Genomic DNA, 12,835 nt, shown 5'->3' with positions numbered 1-12,835 from the left:
TCAGCTGAGCTTCCAGGTTACCAAAGCTCAGTTTTTCTTTCTGAGATATGAAGTATAATGTTCTTATGCAAGTAGAACAGAGTTCAAGAGAGCAATCTGTTCAATTTCTTAATTCTGTATTTTTTCCAAAATTATATTTTCCTCCATTTTCTGTCAGAATCAGTGCATTTACATTGACTAATTTAGATTACTTCAGGAGTGGATGAAATGCATTCTTGTTCAACTATTCCAGCAACCAACAAACACAACAAATGCAAACATGAGGTAAATCTTAGGTTTCCTTTCCATGAAAGCCAAAGATCTGTCCAAAATATTGGCAGCCAAGATGAAAGTTTATATGCAAGGTCCATCCAAAATGTTGGTTAAATCCTTCAGGTCTTGACATTTTCCTGTCTCCAACACAAAATGTTATCGTTCTCAAGGGTAACCTTCATCAAGCTTGGCCCTTTTTTTGTTTTTTGTTTTTTTGTGGGTTGGTTTTTTTTTTTTTTTTTTTTTTTTTTTGGTGGTTGGAATCGCTGTTCTTATTCCAGGGAGATTTTCAACAGTTCAGATAGCTGGACGCATTCTTGACTGCCAAAGATCTATGCCACCATATCCTTCAAAGTAGGTAGGAGATGCTGCATCTGGCCTAGAGCTGGCTGAGCACAAAGGAAACTGAAAGACCCTGGGTCAGGTGCCCACCAGGTTAGCAGTGCACCCAACAGGCATCCAAATCTCCACTGGCACTACCCTCTTTCCTCAGCCTCAGCCTCAGAGCCCCAGGGTCATGCCCCTGCCCATGCCAACACGCATGCTCACAGCCTCTCCTCCTGCAGACTCTGGGGCTGCAGGTGCCCTAGGCCCTCTGGAGCCAAGTCACACCAGCAGCAGAGGCTGAAGCAAACCTCTTTGGGTCCACCATATTTTTAATTTCCAAAGTTAAAAACTGTCTTCTGAATTTTTCTTTTTTTATAGGATCTCATTTTTGTGTCATAGGCCGGCTATCTTTTCTCATACCCTTAATGATATTAATTATATTTTATTTGGTTTCTTCTGCTCCACTGATGGTCTTTGTTATTATGTAAGTTGTGTTTTCCTATTTGTTTGTTTGTTTTGTCACCCCTAAGTTGCCTTTTCTTGAATATCTAGTGATTGTTGACTGTCCTTTGATGATAAAGCGAGGAGCTGACTGGAAGAAGCCCATGGGTGTGTGTTGATGGGTAGAGGGTATTAACCCGGCTGTCTAGGATTCTAGGAGCTAGGCAGGAGAAACAAGAGAAGCAGCCTGCTGGTCTTGCTTTTCATCAAGTAGGTTTTTGGATTATCTTACTACTCCTAGCCCCTACACAGGCCCCACCTATCCTGTGCCTGTTGTCTCTAACTCAGAGATTCTTTGGGTCAGTTTTTCCAGACTAAGCACACTATTACCTATGATGGATGTGGGTGGGGTAGTTTCCTGACTGCTCAAAAAGTGTAAGGGACCAGGGAAATTCAACCAATAGGTATGTAGATTTTCAACCAATCATGTTGCCAATATACCTCACTCCATGTTCTAAGCATTCTTAAAAGGAAATTAGATCAATTCTTATAGATACTCCACCTCCTATAGGCATTTGGATTCCTATTTTTTCTGGTCTGCTAAAACCATTAAATTTCCCCCATCAGTTTGTTGTCTAAACTTAAAAAAAATCTTTCATCTACTATTCTTCACTGATATTTTAATGAAGTTTTTGGAGGGAGAACTGCTGGACAAAGATGGTCAGGTTTAACTGGAAGGGCTCCACAGTTAACTTGATATTTCTAAAACATTGGGCAGCATCATAGGTATACATGCAGTTTGTGGGTAATATGTAATGCTGTATATCAAATGAAATATTAGAATATCCCTTTGGCTTTACTGTCAAAGAATAATTAGGATTTGAGCCTCCTAACAGCTATCATCTTAATCCAGTGACATCCTTTTAGACCAGGACACTACCATTTATCATGTGAATTGGAACAGTGTAGCAAACGACAGAAGCCAATCCGGATTTACCCTCATGCTTGAAATCTGTCCAGGAGCTGACTTCAGCCCACACTATGCTTGCTAGCATTCAGAGGAGATGTCCTACATCATGTTTGTGTTGTTCAATGAGTAAATGCCTAGCTTTGTTTTCTCCCCAGACTTAGATCTGATGTAACATTCATTTGTCACTTTAGTATGTGTGTACCAGACTCTTAACTCCCTTCTGTGGCTGCCTTTCGTAGAAGGGGTCTAGACCACTGAAAACCCTTATCTGGCGAGAAGAAATGGGTGTAGAATGCAGGAGAGAAACGCTTCCCCCTCTGGCAGGAACCATCTTGGCTGATGCTTTGTAGTTTTGCCAAAATAAGCATAGTAACCTTTTGTAATCAGCCCCCTCTTGCTTATTATGTCATTGCAGTTCCTAGATTTGCTTTCAGCAAACCCACAAAGAAAAATGTGAACCATAAACTCCTGACAGTAGGTAGCTGATTCAGTACTAAGATTAGGACTTTATCCCCGACTGTTGGACAAGCACAGTTTAATGCCGCTGGTAGATTGGGAGCACAGGAATGAAATATCACTTCCAAGACTTGCTGAGCAACTTGGGAAAATTTTAGAGATGAGGATCTTTGGAATCGGTGGGTGGTTACTAGCCACTGGACATAACTGAGAATGCACCCTCCATTTCTAACCTCATTTCTCCAATTGCAGCCAGAAAAGGCCAACAGTTATATTATAGTTATTCCCAACCATCCCCACCCTTTTGACAAAAAATCTGAATGTTTATCCATGTGTATTCTTGACCTCATCTTGTCCCAAGCTTGTTTTATAAATTTCCTCCCCTTTTACCTTCTTATGTCTTATTATTCTTAAGTAGTACCCTTGCTTTAACCTCACAAGTGTGTTTTGCCTTATTTTTTTGGTCTGATATTTATTTAGCTTTTTAATCTTTCTTTTGATCATCTTTTGAATGGTATATATTTCCTCATCCATTTTGGTATGGTTTTAATTTAGGTAATTAATTATTTAAGTTGGGCATCTCTTATAAGTAGCATGTAGCTAAAATTTTTATTCAATATGATAAAATCTGTCTGATGAAATTAGCCTACTTGTATTTATTACAGTTACTGATCTTGTGTTAGGATTTTACTAAAGCAGTTTCTGTTTAGCCAAAGCTTTTCATAGATTCCTTCTTTACCTATCTTCTGTTTGATAAATATTTTTATGTTTCCTTTTTTCCATGATGATTTCTTTTTTAAGTGTATTTATTATTTTGAGAGAGAAAGAGAAAGAGAGAGAGAGAGAGAGAGAGTGTGTGTGTGTGTGTGTGTGTGTGTGTGTGTGTGTGTGTACCTGTGTGTGTGAGTGGCAGAGGGAGAGGGAGAGAGAGAATCCCAAGAAGGCTCCACACTATCAGCACAGAGCCTAATGCAGGGCTTGAACTCATGAACAGGGAGACCATTTCTGAGCCAAAATTGGATGCTTAACTGATTAAGCCACCCATGCACCCCTCAGTGATGATTTCAAAGCTGAAGGTTGCATTTTTATTCTTTCTGGTGATTTCTGCTAAAATTTTGGCATGAATTCTTAACTATAATTTTTAACAAACATTAACAGTATTTCTACCTCAACCCCAACCAATCACATTGTCTCACAATCTCTTCCTACACAGTGTTATTGTTGTTGTTTAGAGTTTTCATTTTGTCCTCTATTTTAAATCCACACAACAAATAACTTTATCGTGAGTAGCTCATTTAATGTTTTGTCATTTGCTTGCATTTGGAGCAAAGGATATAAACCATCCTGAATGGAAGCCCTTGAACTTAGGAACAGGTTCAAGTCTCTCCTCACTGTTCTGGAGGGGTTCCTATGCTGTCAACAGATTCCCAAAGGGGAACATTGTCAAAAGATTAAGGACCACTCACCTTCAGAATAAAACCCAAGTCCCTTCTTAGGGCATACAAGGCTCTCCAGGACCTGCTCCTACGAGTCCCTCCAGGCTTCTGCCATTCCTTACAGGACTGGTCAAATGCCAACAAAGACTAAACAGTACATGAGCATGCATGCGCATGCACTCACACGAGCACGTGCACACACATGCACACGGAGCACGGCACATACTATGCTGCCCCTCACTTTGGAATATTTGCTCATGCTCAGTGTGTCTAAAATGCCTTTCTCCTCCATACTTCTCTCATCTTTGTCTGTGATATCCACTAGCCATTCTTTCTGGCTTCAACTCCCATGAGCATTTCCCTCTGATTAGCCACCACCATCACATTGCTGGGACTTCCATAGGTGCTTATATTTTATAATTTGGCTTTTCTTTATTTTCAATGTTTGTTTGTTTGTTTGTTTGTTTTTGAGAGACAGAGCATGAGCCAGGAAGGGGCAGAGAGAGAGGGAAGCATAGAATCTGAAGCACTCTCCAGGCTCTTTGCTGACAACTCAGAGGGGCTTGAACCCCTAGACTGCGAGATCATGATCTAAGCCCAAGTCAGTCACTTAACCGACTGAGCCACCCAGGCGCCCTGGCTTATCTTTTTTTTTTTAATTTTTTTAATGTTTTATTTATTTTTGATACAGAGAGAGACAGAGCATAGAGGGGGAGGAGCAGAGAGAGAAGGAGACACAGAACCGGAAGCAGGCTCCAGGCTCTGAGCTAGCTGTCAGCACAGAGCCCGACACGGGGCTCGAACCCACGAATGTGAGATCTGACCTGAGCCGAAGTCGGAAGCTTAACTGACTGAGCCACCCAGGGGCCCCCTGGCTTATCTTTTTATGATGTGGCTGTTTCCCACATTAGACAAAAAAGAGTCACATGAGCGTCAGAATCTGTCATTCTTGTCTGCATTCTCACAGTGCCTGGCACAGTGCCTGACATATAGGAAGTAGTCACTATGTACTTGTTGAAGGAAAAAACAAAAGAGAAGAACTACAGGCTTGCTTAAGGGTAAAAAACAATTAGTCTAAATACTTTCAATTAAGATTAGCGTTTATCTCTAGCATCAGAACTAGTCAACCATAAGGAAAAACAGTGAGACTCTTAATGAAGAAACGAGAATTCAATCATCTAATTGGAAAAGAATACTGAAACAGAAACTGTATGAAGTAATTGTTTCTGGGGTGTGTGTATGTGCACACATGCCTACTCACATATCATGTTTTTTTTGTTGTTGTTTGTTTTTCTACAAGATAACTTCTTACTGAGTTCTGAGGAAGTTAGATGTCTCAGGAAATACAATTGATAGGTCCTACCTTGAGGTTAGGAAGGGAAAGTTTACAGGTAACAGATGAAAATGAGGAGACATTAATCCAGCTCCATTAAGAAAAAAAAAAGATATTTGGTACAAGGAAAGGATATAATGACATATAAATATGCCATTTATAAGACAGAAGACAGAGATTCAAGAAAAAAAATGGGGAATGGCAATAATTTAATATAAGAGAACATAGAAATGGATATTATACCACAGACATCTAAATTTAAAATAGATGATGAAAACACCTGAATAATAGAGCAAAATTGATAATCAACATATAAAATATAAAAATATATTACAATTTAATATAAAAATTCAATATGAAAATTCTGAAATTAAAAAAATATAAAGATAAGTGGAAAAATCAGTAAAATATGCCCAGTATCACATGAGCAAGCTGAAAACTGTGATATGTCCTAATAGAGGCCTTAAATTTCAAGAAAGGGTAAATAAAGAATTCTCTGAACTCCAAGAACAGTAAGCAAGTTAGTATCAGGAAACCAAAGTCAAGAGTGCTTCAGACTATCAGACAGGGGGGTGACACCTCCAGAGTCTGAAAGAGAAAGTATGTGATCCAAGATTTCAACACTCCAAATCTAAAAGATGCCAATTTCCAACGTCCCTTCCACTCCTACGTCTTTCTTCAGAGAATAGAGTGTTGTACTTAGAACACTAATAACAAAGGATCACAGGAAAATTCAAAGTAACATCAGATGTCTTATAAATTACTCCGTTTAGTGATGTGTAAATAATGGGGAGCAGATAAAAGAAGGCCGTTTAAAGGGGTAAAATACAAACACCCAGAAGGAAAGAAGTTCGTACGGATTTTAAATAACTCCAATAATTTCTGGAACGAAATCATCCTTTAAAAAATGTCAGTTTTTCATATAGCAATCTTAAAGAATGTGACAGGAGAGAAAGAAAAATATAAAAAGCATAGAACATCGGATGTATTAATGATCCAAATGTACTGGGATTGCTGAGGCAGATACAATTTTATGGACTGATGTCAGCTGGCAGATATTTATGTGTATTTCTGTCAGATGCAAAGCCGGGGACTATCCTAGACAATGGGAATATAGTGACGAACAACTGCAAGAGGCAATTGTCCTCCCAAGGCAGGGCATGGCTGATATACACAAATACAAGTGGCAAAGGGATACAAAGAGTACACAGTGCTCTGGAGAGTAGACAGAGTCCTAATATTGCTGGCCTTACAGATAAAACCCGAAAGGGTGTTTTGACTTGTCTACCAGAAATTGCAGAAACAGAATGATACCTTCTGAATGATACCAAAATACAAAAAGAAAATGTAAGGAGGAAATGTATCAAAATATTACCCTCCATCTGCCTTCACCTTCATTGTCCTAGGTAAGTGACTCCATTACAATTTATGCAAGTATCATCTTCCCTGTCTCTTCTCTTATTTTTATAGCACGTGTGCAAATACATACCTGCATGCGTACACACACACACACACACACACACACACGCCTAGAATATTATTTCGATATCTGTCTATGCTGCTAATCACTTATCACACTTAAGTCATTGGCTTCTTTATCTACAGTTTCTGGGGCCTATAAAAAGCTTCTTAAGGACAGAAAGCATATCTTATTCTACTTGGACCATCAGGGTCTAAGCAATACCCCTCACTTCTTTGTCTAAGTAGCTCTCAAAAATCCCTTTTTCCACTTCAAGTGGAACTATATCCATTACAGTCTACTTAAACAAACTCCCTTCAACACACACACACACACACACACACACACACACACACACACATGCTAGTCAAAGACAGATGAAGTTCACAGGTGATTTGAGTTCTTATCATTTCTGCTTCCAACTCTGGGACAGTAAAAACAAAAACTTGCTTGTCTTCTTGGAATGAGGCTGAAGGGATGATTTCTTCTTTTCTGCATCTTATAGCAATAAGAACCAAACATAAATTTTATCTCTACAAATTACCTCGCCATATTTATTAGTCATTGCTGAAACAGAGGAAATGGACAAATTTTTTTCAGAAAGATAACTATATGATACTTAATCTAAGACAGTGATAAACTCCCTAATGGCCAGAACTAATATAATATAATGAGTAACTGCTGCAGAGGTAAAATATATGTTCTGCAAAGCTTTGACTTTCTATTAAAGTTCAATTTCATTTACTTCAATAAAGCGTAACTTTTAGATTCTATATATCATACAGACTTATCATGCTTATTTTCTTAATGTCTCAGAAGAATTTTATAAATTGTGGGCCATATTAATTAAATCCCTGATTAGTTAACAAAATGTTTTTAATATCTTTGATTTATTCAAATTCTAATTAAGGATTTGTTGTGCTTACTATTTTTGGACAAAAAATAACCCCAAAACTTAGCAGCCTAAAGCTGCTATGTTGCTCACAGAGTTATGGGTCAATTATAACTCAATAAATCTGAAATTAAAAATAAACAGAATATAGAAAACTAGGCGGTTCTCACTTGGAGTCTGTCAAGTGAATGCAGAGACACGTTGGCTGGGGCTGCGATCAACCCCCCGTGACTACTCACACGGGAGACAGTGGATACTGGCTATCAGCTGGGAGCCGACCAGAGCACCTCACACAGCCGCTCCAGTCTGCGGTCTCATATAGTCTGACTTCTTACTTGGTGGCTCAAGTCTTGCAACCAGCAGTGAAGACACTTTGCGGCTTATTCTTGCCTAGTCTGAGAAGTCATGCAGCATCACTTCAGCCACAGTCTTTTGTTACAATCAAGTGACAGGTCACCCATATCGGACTAGAGATGACATACACCCACCTCTTGATGTGGGGTCAAGTTCACTATGTAGGAACACTTTATGGGATGAGATACTGTTCCAGCCATCTGTAGAAAACACAATCTCTGACTATGCAAAAGGCGATCCACTGCCTTAGGATACGCACCCAAGATGTTAGGAATGTTGCCTAACATCTCTATAGATATAAAATTAGTCTTCCACATGTATCATCTTCCAAGTGATTTAATAACAATAAATTTTGTTACTAATCACTCTTTCAACCTGTCATCTTACTAAATACTTTGTAAGAAAAGAATTGATAGCCTTAATACAAGATTTTGATTTTTCTTCATAGGCTCTGAAGAAAGATGAGAATCCACCTCTTTAAAAGAATGTTCTAGGGCACCTGGTGGCTCAGTTGGTTAAGCATCTGACTCTTGATTTCAGCTCGTCATGCATGATCTTGTGGTTTGTGAGTTCAAGCCCTTTGTTGGGCTCTGTGCTAACAGTGCAGAGACTGCTTGGGATTCTCTCACTCTCTCTCTCTCTGCCCCTCCCCTGTTCACTCTCCCCCTCTCTTTCTTGAAATAAATAAATAAACTTTATTTAAAAATAAATAAAATAAAAGAATGGTTTTATAATTGTCATTTGGGATTAATTAGAAAAAATAAAGAAAATTCTTTATTAATGTTTTTACCTCATGCAAAAAAATACAAAGGATATAAATGTATACTGAGTTACCTGGGTCTGCTAGATTGTGCTAAGCACTATACCTAGAGATATATCTACATCTACATCTCCACAGATATCCATATTTACATGTATAGTCAGTCCTTCAGTAGAGACTCAGTGACATTAAGTAGCTTTCCAAAGTCATACCTAATTTGTAGCAGAGCTCAACTTAGAAATCAATATTCAGTGACTTCAAAGATTGTGCCCTTTCCACAACATCATTTATAATAAAATATTATTAAAGTACATGCTTTTCCTTGATATAATGGTCAAATCCAAATACATCATCAAAATTACTTTTCCTCAACAGCTATATTTTCTTATGCTTTTCTATGCGAATCTCTTCACTACTGGGTACGTGTCCAATCTTCATAAGAAACACATAATGATTTCCTTGAATTGCAGTCATCTGTTCCATATTGGCTTTCTAATCATTTGAAAATCCCAGGAAACTCAGCATACAGTTGCAAAGGTGAGGATCTTTTCATTTATATCTAAACTTCAGCTATAACTCAGAAATCCCATTCTAATTTGAGAAAAGGAATAAACACAACAGAGACCTCAGTTGTTTTCTCCTTACATAAAATTTGTCACCAGATAATTTTTTATTCAAATCCTTGCAAATAACTTTGCCTTCCTTAGATATCCAAAAACTATACAAATTAGCTTTACAGAGGCTGAAGAAAGAAATCCTAAAATGCGTAAACAGTAATACATTTCTATAATCTATGCAATCAAATCTCCAATATCTTTACCATTTCAGTTTTATATAGAACATTTGAAATGCCATCTCAATAATGACTTAATAAATCATATGATTTCAAAGGGATGAATTATTATATTTACTCCCCTGACGTGACACAAACATTTCTTCAGACCCTACTGTGTCTTTTTTAGCTGTATTACATCAAGCATGATCTAGGGGTATTTGATTTCTAAAAAAATTTTTAATGTTTATTTACTTTTTGAGAGAGAGAGAGAGAGAGAGAAAGCAGGCAAGAGGCAGAGAGAGGGAGACACAGAATCTGAAGCCGGGTCCAGGCTCTGAGCTGTCAGCACAGATGTGGGGCTTGAACCCGCGAACTGCAAAATCATGACCTGAGCTGAAGGTGGACACTCAACCAACCGAGCCACCCAGGCGTCCTAGGGGCATTTAAACGTTTAAGTCCACTACTTCAAGCATTATGCCATGCCATATTTGGGTCTGTGATGCTGTATCTGATTGAGAATTGTAGCTGCAAAGTGACAAGTCTACTAGGAATAGCTAAATTTTTTGTCCCCAAGTAATAGGTTTTTTAATTGTAGTTAATTGTGATACCCCCCTCTAGCCAAAATTCTTCAAGGTCAGTGAGAATTAGCTATTCCTCCTAACCTTACTACCAGTTATAATGAAATAAATTTCAGATCAAATTCTGCCACTCACAACACACACAATTATTAAACAAGCATTTCTTTGCAAGGAGGCATTAGGAGATTCCACAATCTATTCTGTAAACTCAGTGACATCCTGACAGTGTGTCACATTGGGGGCTCCAATCAGCACAGTGCACAAAGGCAGGCTCTCCGGAAGCCCAGCAGCAACATGCAAGGGGAGAAATCTGCTTACCGTATTATTATAGTTGGGCAACTGGAAGTTGTTCTAAATCGCAGGTGGACACAAGACCACTTGAGGATCCAACAAGACACTGGTTTACGATGAAACCTGTTGTGTTTAGGAGTTACGTAGGCATCAGAGATTGACTGAATTCCCGATAGTTGGAAGTATCTGAGCACCTCACGTAGTGAGGCCTTGTTGATCAAGTGCTAACTGAACCACCTCCAGTCTGTGCATTCTTTATTTGGGAAACTGACTGTCCCTATAATTGAAGCTTGCACTAAATTGTACATTCGTACTATGTAATAGTCTACAGTGTTTTTTTTTAACATTTATTTTTGAGAGACAGAGCAAGACAAGCACAAGTGGAGAAGGGGCAGAGGGACGGGGGACAATGAATCCAAAGCAGGCTCCAGGCTCTGAGCTGTCAGCACAAAACCTGACACAGGGCTCGAACTCATGGACTGTGAGATCATGACCTGAGCTGAAATTGGACATCCAACCAACTGAGCCACCCAGATGCCCCATTTTTTTAAATGTTTTATTTATTTTCTGAGAAAGTGAGAGCAATCAGGGAAGGGGGTCGCGGACAGAGGCCCCAAAGCTGGTTGTGCACTGACAGGCTGACAGCAGTGAGCCGGACATGGGGCTCACAAACTGTGAAATCATGGCCTGAGCTGAAGTCAGACATTCAACTGAGTGAGCCATGCAAGCGTCCCTCTATGCTACAGTGTTTTAATGCAAAAGTATTCAAATGTAAAAACCATAACAATTGTTACTTTAAATCACACATGTATCTACTTAGCGAATTTTGATTTAACATCTACCAATGTCAGACAGTTTCCGTTAGATATCAGGGTCATAAAGTGAAATAAGATATAGTTCTTATACTCAAGAAGCTTGCAATACAATGGGAGAAACATAAACAAAGTAATAACTATAGTATGAAGTAATAAATGCTGGAGTAACAGTGCATACAATGGGATCCAAAGGAGGGCAAGTATATCAGAATCCAGAGTTTCCCAGCGTTAGCTTTCCGGCAGTGATGGTTCTTGAGGTAGTATTAGAAAACAGCATGAGTTGATTTAGATGCACTAATGGAGGAAACAATTTTAAGCAAAAGTAGCAGAGCAGTTCTGAAGGTACAGAGGTGTAAAACGTCACAATCCAGGGGCAGTGGGGTGGCTCAGTGAGTTAAGCATCCGACTCTAGGTTTCAGCTCAGGTCATGATCTCATGGTTTTTGGTTTCGAGCCCCTGTTGGGCTCTGCTGACAGCATGGATCCTGCTTGGATTCTTTTTCTCTCCCTCCCTCTCTGCCCCTTCACACTCGTGCTCTCTCTCCCTCTCAAAACAAACATTAAAAAAAAATTAAAACCTCATCATCCTGTTTAAAAACTGTAAGTAGCTCTGAATGGCTAGAGGGAACAAAAAGAGTGGGCTGTGGAGAGGGAGATCAGCTTGGGAAGACCAGATTACTTAGGTTGTCTGTGTTATGGTGAGGGGTTTAAACTTCTCTTAAAGGTATGGGATACCATGGAAGAACTTTAATCATGGAAGTAAAGTACATTTGAAAAAGATAATTCTAGAAGCAATGTGTAGCATGAGTCAAAGTAGGATCGGAGAGTTGATGTGTGAGTAATAAGACAGGAAAAGTGGTAAGAGCTTGAGCAAAGAAATAGGCATTGAGAATAGTGAAAGGATGGATTTGAAAGTAAGAGACCAAAGGACTAGATACCAAGTAAATACACAAAGCGTGAGAAAAATCTAGACTGTCTGAGAGCCTTGGGGATTGAATAGAATAGTGCTACACCGTAAGTACAGTTGATCCTTAACAATATGGATTTGATCTGTGCAGGTCCACTTACACGCAGTTGTTTGGTTTTTTTTGGATACAGTACTGAAAACTATTTTAGGTTATATTTTTAAATGTTTATTTATTTTTGAAAAAGAGGGAGAGAGAGGGTGCACACAAGCAGGGGAGTGGAAGAAAGAGAGGGGGACAGAGCATCCAAAGCGGGCTCTGCCCTGAAATGGGATTTGAGGAATTTGATTACAAACTGTGAGATCATGACCTGAGCCAACGTCTGGCACTCAACTGACTGAGCCACCCAGAGGCCCCAGTACTGAAAATTATCTTAATAACATTTTCTTTTCTCTAGCTTACTTTGCTGTAAGAATGCAATATATAATACACATAATATATAAAATATGTATGAGCTATGTTATTGGTAAGGGCTCTAGTCAACAGTAGGTTATTAGTAGTTAAGTTTGGGGGGGAATCAAAAGTTACAGAATTTTCGACTGCACAAGCCATTAACACCCTCTAACCTCTGCCGTTTAAGGGTCAACCATATTATACACGACTGACTGACTGAGGTCGTGATCAAATGACCAGTGACTCCTCTATGAGGCATTTATTCTTTATCATATGAAGACATCCAAAAAATGTTTTTCTTAGAAGTTTTTAGAACCATAAAATAAAAGTGGAAGGTTA

Source organism: Suricata suricatta, chromosome 10 (assembly GCF_006229205.1).
Source record: "Suricata suricatta isolate VVHF042 chromosome 10, meerkat_22Aug2017_6uvM2_HiC, whole genome shotgun sequence".
NCBI lineage: Eukaryota > Metazoa > Chordata > Mammalia > Carnivora > Herpestidae > Suricata > Suricata suricatta.
This window is presented reverse-complemented; position numbering follows the sequence as displayed.